The 6,527-nt window shown below is 43.7% G+C and overlaps 1 long non-coding RNA gene across 1 annotated transcript in view; it reads right to left on the minus strand.

Moving 5' to 3' along the window:
* Positions 1-6,112, minus strand: part of LOC135224594 (uncharacterized) — a 73,038-nt gene extending 66,926 nt beyond the window's left edge. The window contains exon 1 of the long non-coding RNA XR_010316776.1: positions 5,762-6,112. This is a non-coding gene — a long non-coding RNA (uncharacterized LOC135224594). The remainder of the gene's footprint in view (positions 1-5,761) is intronic.
* Positions 6,113-6,527: the final 415 nt, after the last annotated feature.

A 6,527-nucleotide genomic window follows, 5' to 3' on the forward strand; every position in this document is an offset into this window, starting at 1 on the left:
CTCTATCCTACGGTAAAGGGGATTCCCATTGGGAACCGGGGTTTTGGGTAGGGACAAAACCCCAACTCTATCCTACGGTAAGGGGGACCCCCAGTGGGAACCGGGTGGGTTTTGGGTGGGAGAAACCACTTGGGGGGAGATTTTGCCGTGTTATTGTGGTATTTCCCACATTTATCACTTTTAAAAACACGAAATACAGGCGGAAATAAGAAATAACAAAACTAGCTATAGTGGAGCCGTTCCACATCCATATTTGTCTACTACCACTACTACCACAACAATGAATCCTACTACGCATGCGCTAATGCTACTGCGCATGCGCTAACTGTAAGGGAGCTTTTGGCCTAAACTCGGACTCTTAGTGGAAAGGAAAAGAAAATGGGGGTTTACGGGAGGGATATATTGTATTTAGCCAAACACGTTACAGTATGACCCCTACATTGCTACCGGACTGAGTGAAGGATTGGGTGGTAACAGGGTTCCCAGATTTGGCAGTTTCTCGCCAAATTTGGCTTTTTTTCCTAATTTGGTGGGTCAAAATTCACTTGGCTGGTAGTGGTATTTTGGCTGGTTTTCAAACACTTTCTATTTGAGCTAAACACTGATCCACGTTTGAGGAATCTCTCCCCAGATTGGGAATTTTTGAAGGTTTTCAGGAAAATCTGGAATTTGAATAGGTTTTGAGTAAAAACTGGTAACATTTAAGCCAAAAATATGTAGATGGAATTAAAATAAAAATCACACACACAGATGACCACAAAACAGGCTGCGGATTCTCAGGGAACGAGCCTCATTTCAAAATTTCAATTCATTCTCGTTTTTTTTTGTTCGGTTCTTATATTAGTTTATATTATCTAACTAAACTATGATGCCGCTATACAAGCATATATATGATAAAAAATATGCATTTATAAAGATAGATATAACGCACATATATTTGCCGGTTATTTGGGTTGGTTTGGATTACCATTTGGCGGGATTTTGGCTGGTTTCATGGGAGACTTTGGCTGGTTGGTAGTGGTGTCATCTGGGAACCCTGGCTGGTAACCATACGTGAGTTACATAAAAGCATTTAGCTATTTTGTTTAAGTAAACATGTTATGTGAATTCTAGTGTTTATTCTTTTCATTTTTCTCCATAGTATTTGTATAATAACTGTTTTGAAATATCCCACCTAATCATTTCACCATATATAACTTGAAATATTATGTTATAATTGAGGACAGACACCTAAAAATGCCTACGTGTTGATATAGAACTCAGTTTTAGGACGTTTCGATACCTACCTACCTACCTACCTGTTACGTGAAATTGCACATTGCGTTGCATATTACATACACACTCCCTATATCATTTATACACAAGTCAATCCCTCCCCTTTCCAGTATTCACGACTGGCTCTTACGTTACACCATTTACAATGCATTTCTCACCGATACCAATACCTATATTAAAGTTTGCCATTCATTATTATAAAACCTACATTTCAATATATAATTTTTAAATATATAGTTTGCCATTATTCTTATAAAACCTACATTTCAATATATTCCATTATACACTTTTACAGGACATTACAATTTACACCTCCCTTCCAGTTTCCTTACTATTACGCAGTTATGTATGGTTACTTTTTACATTTTACAACACTTCCACACCCATCAAAGTTAGGTTTATATGTCATTTTACCTACTGGGGGCCAAATCCCATCCCCCGGTTAGGCAACATACCTTAGGTTAGTTTGTTATATGTTGGTTTACCTACTAGTTTTACTTCCTTGAAGGGGGTTACCCGGTTAGGCTAGGTTGGTTAGTTCTTCAAGGGTGGGATACCGGGGGGGGGGGGGATTGGGGGGGGGGGTTACATTCCCTACTTGGTTACCTACTAGGTTAGGTTTGGTTAGGTTACATTCCTTACTTAGGTTAGGTTAGGCCTTTAAGGGGGGTGGGGTACAGGGGGTGAAGCCCCCATGGTCAGGCAATATTCCTACTAGGTTAGGTTAGGTTAGGTTGGTTAGGTTACATCCTTACTAGGTTGCGTTAGGCCTTTAAGGGGGGTACGGGGGGGCGAAACCCACCTGGTCAGGCAATATTCCCCTACTAGGTTAGGTTAGGTTAGGTTGGTTAGGTTACATTCCTTACTAGGTTACGTTTAGGCCTAGTATTTCCCTACTAGGTTAGGTTAGGTTACGTTCCTTAACTAGGTTAGGTTAGGCCTAAGGGGGGGTACGGGGGGGCGCGAAGCCCCCCTGGTCAGGCAATGTTCCCTACTAGGTTAGGTTAGGTTAGGTTGGTTAGGTTACATTCCTTACTAGGTTAGGTTAGGCCTTAAGGGGGGGTACGGGGGGGCCGAAAGCCCCCCTGGTCAGGCAATATTCCCTACTAGGTTAGGTTAGGTTAGGTTGGTTAGGTTACATTCCTTACTAGGTTAGGTTAGGTCCTTTAAGGGGGGGTACGGGAGGGGGGCGAAGCCCCCCTGGTCAGGCAATATTCCCTACTAGGTTAGGTTAGGGTTAGGTTGGTTAGGTTACATTCCTTATTAGGTTAGGTTAGGCCTTTAAGGGGGGGTACGGGGGGCCGAAGCCACCTGGTCAGGCAATATTCCTACTAGGTTAGGTTACATTCCTTATAGGTGTTACGTTAGGCCTAGTATTTCCCTACTAGGTTAGGTTAGGTTACGTTCCTTACTAGGTTAGGTTAGGCCTTTAAGGGGGGGGGTACGGGGGGGGTCGAAGCCCCCACCCTGGTCAGGCAATGTTCCCTACTAGGTTAGGTTAGTTAGGTTGGTTAGGTTACATTCCTTACTAGGTTAGGTTAGGCCTTTAAGGGGGGGGTTACGGGGGGGCAAAGCCCCCCTGGTCAGGCCAATATTCCCTACTAGGTTAGGTTGGTTAGGTTACATTCCTTACTAGGTTACGTTAGGCCTAATATTTTCCCTACTAGGTGTTAGGTTGAGGTTACGTTCCTTACTAGGTTAGGTTAGGCCTTTAATTGGGAAGGGGGTGGGTACAGGGGGGGCGAAGCCCCACCCCCCTGGTCAGGCAATGTTCCCTACTAGGTTAGGTTAGGTTAGGTTACATTCCTTACTAGGTTAGGTTAGGCCTTTAAGGGGGGGTGACAGGGGGGCGAAGCCCCCTGGTCAGGCAATATTCCCATACTAGGTTAGGTTAGGTTAGGTTACATTCCTTACTAGGTTAGGTTAGGTTAGGTGGTTAGGTTAGGTTAGGTTGGTTAGGTTACATTCCTTACTAGGTTAGGTTAGGCCTTTAAGGGGGGGTACCTTTTAGGGGGGTTACGGGGGGGCGAAGAACCCCCCTGGTCAGGTAATGTTCCCTACTAGGTTAGGTTAGGTTAGGTGGTTAGGTTAACTTCCTACTAGGTTAGGTTAGGCCTTTAAGGGGGGGTACGGGGGGGCGAAGCCCACCTGGTCAGGCAATATTCCCTACTAGGGTTAGGTTAGGTTAGGTTGGTTAGGTTACATTCCTTATAGGTTACGTTGAGGCCTAGTATTTCCCTACTAGGTTAGGTTAGGTTACGTTCCTTACTAGGTTAGGTTAGGCCTTTAAGGGGGGGGGGGGGTACGGGGGGGCGAAAGCCCTCCTGGTCAGGCAATGTTCCTACTAGGTTAGGTTGGTTAGGTTACATTCCTTACTAGGTTAGGTTAGGCCTTTAAGGGGGGTACGTGGCGCGAAGCCCCCATGGTCAGGCAATTATTTCCCTACTAGGTTAGGTTAGGTTAGGTTGGTTAGGTTACATTCCTTACTAGGTTACGTTAGGCCTAGTATTTCCCTACTAGGTTAGGTTAGGTTAGGCCACTTTAAGGGGGGGTACGGGGGCGAAGAACCCCCATGGTCAGGCAATATTCCCTACTAGGTTAGGTTACATTCCTTACTAGGTTAAGTTAGGCCTTTAAGGGGGGGTACTGGGGGCAAAGCCCCCCTGGTCAGGCAACATTGCCTACTAGGTTAAGTTCCCTACTAGGTAAGGTTACATCCCCTGCTAGGTTAGGTTATGTTAGGTTGGTTTGGTTCTTTAAGGGGGGTTACAGCAGGCCCAACCCCACCCCTGGTCAGGCAACATCCCCTACAAGTTTAATTAGTTTTGTTATATGCTAACCTATGTTTAATTTGGTCTTTGTATTTATTAAAACAACTATAGGCCCTATTACACATTTACCACCCAGGACTTAAATCCCACCCCCTCCTGGGCCCGTTATATATGTATTTGTATTATTTCATATTTTGAACCCATCCACACTTTACATTTAGTTCCTTAACTACCCATTTACTTTTATTACCCTTAACATTGCCAACTTATCTTGTTAAGTGCTTGTTCATTTACCTCAGCCCCACCCTGCCTCAACCAATAGCATCAAAGCATTTTTACTACTCCACCCCACCTCTCCTACCCTGTTTTCTACGGTCTGGCCTCCTGCCACCTCCTAACTGTAGAACTCCAACACTCTTGAATCTGCCGCCATGACTCCACTGCTGCATCTACTCACGCTCGCCCCAGCCCCTCACCAGGAAACTCTTTGCCAACTTATGTAACAATTGTTACATGAGTTACAAAGATTTTTCTGCCTTTTACTCAGGTAATTATGATCGACTAATCGGTTTTTGCCAGGACCACGGCCTCCTGAGAAAGCAGGTCTTTTGCCCCCATTCAGTCAATTCCAAGATACGGAGGAGAATGTATAACTTCGTCGGGTACTTGGCTGTTGCTTATTTCAAGCTGCATTTTGAGGAACCCAAGACCCGCCTCCACGCATTCTTAAAAGCAGCTGCTGCTTTGTACCCTCCACCCCTTTAAGGTAAGGTCCAAACATTATTCTTAATTATTATGTTTTAGGAAAGTGAGTGTTAGGCTTTCGCCGAAAGTTGCGCCAAGGTATGTTACTATTCAGTGGGGTGCTGCTAAGACAATCGTACCTTCTTCCACCTTACCCGCCCTCCCCTCCCCCTGTGCGTACCCCCCGCCTCCCCCCTAGTGAACATATGGCTCCCGTGGTGGGGTTTTGGGGAATTTTAAACATGGCGGCTGTGTTACATCTCCACCGTAACGAATACTTGGTACCTTCCTATAGGGACCGTTTCTTCGGTGACTTAGACTATGGCAATTGACATTTCTATGTTATTTTAGTTGCTTTACAAGGGTTGTAAGGAAATATTTTTTCGTTTGGTTGGAACTAAACTTTAATATACCTTTGAGTTTGGTGCGGCTATTATGTAACTTTCAAAGGTCAATTACTGCTTAGTTACAGCCGGCCGAATGGATATTACTTTTAAATCTTGTACAGTAACTAAAATAACATAGGAATCAGTCAATTGCCATAGTCTAAGCCACAGCGGATTGCTTCTGTAGAAATACCAAATAATTTTGTTAAACCCAGACGGTGCCTCTACATGTCCAAAACTGAAAAATTGATGGTATACTAGGTAGACAGTATTCTACTGGCCTACCTACTGCAACGAATTCATAAACACTAACAAAATACAGCATGTGTCCTTATGCATCACAGTGAGCCTAACATGTTCAGCAGAGGAGACTTGTCAACACAACCAGTAACACCTAGCCTAGCTATAACTACTAGAGCCCGGCCTACTTACTGAAAACGCCACTACACTTGGGTACCACAATCATATGATGGACATAGTATAAAACATGTCAACACAGATGGCATAACCTACTGCTGACATACTACCTACTAACCTGGTGGCGCAATTAGGGTAAACAAACTTCAGTGCGTATGCTTTACTTACCTGTGCAATGCTATTCCACTTGTCCCTGGAGAATTCGTTTGCCCATTTCTGCAATTATATGTTACACAACCTACCAATACACTGTGAAGAAAATAAAAGACAAATCGCAGGACACCCTAACACAACACATTTTCAGTTTCGCAGTTCACGAACTTCAACTTTATGTTTCTGAAGAAGTTACAACTTACAACAAGCAGCGCTGCTCTGGTGGCATAACAGTAAACTACCTAGTGTTTACAAATAACATTTCCAGTTGTTATTGACTCTGTGAAGGAAGCTTTTTAAAATGCAATTTGTAAAAGCGGAAGGAGAGCGGATAGATTAAGCTAGAAATATAAAAATAGAAGTTTTTGCCTCACTAAATTAGAGAAGGGGGCTGAAAAATTGCGGATTGTAACAGCAGGTAGTCTAGGAGACATAGTAAGCAGAAAACAGACTAAACGTCGGCTAAAGTTTTCTGCTAAGGAAACTTGTGCCATTGTGGTTAGAAACTGGATACTAACTTTTAACATTTCATGTGTAAGAAATAAGCCCCGTGGAGTTCTACTGTAGGAATGCAAACTGGAAAGGGGAAAAAATTCATCAGTGATCAAGATTCAGGCCTGGTAACTAAAACTGAGTCACTATACTAACGACTCGGATCATGGATGGCGTAATTCAAGTTGCAAGAAGATACGGTATGTTAGGCGGAGGTCGATTTTTCAATTTTCCCTCATATAACGTCGCATAGTTTCCATGCATCGGTAGCACTGGGCAAGACAGTGGT

The sequence above is a fragment of the Macrobrachium nipponense genome, chromosome 12 (genome assembly GCF_015104395.2).
Source record: "Macrobrachium nipponense isolate FS-2020 chromosome 12, ASM1510439v2, whole genome shotgun sequence".
Classification (NCBI taxonomy): Eukaryota; Metazoa; Arthropoda; class Malacostraca; order Decapoda; family Palaemonidae; genus Macrobrachium; species Macrobrachium nipponense.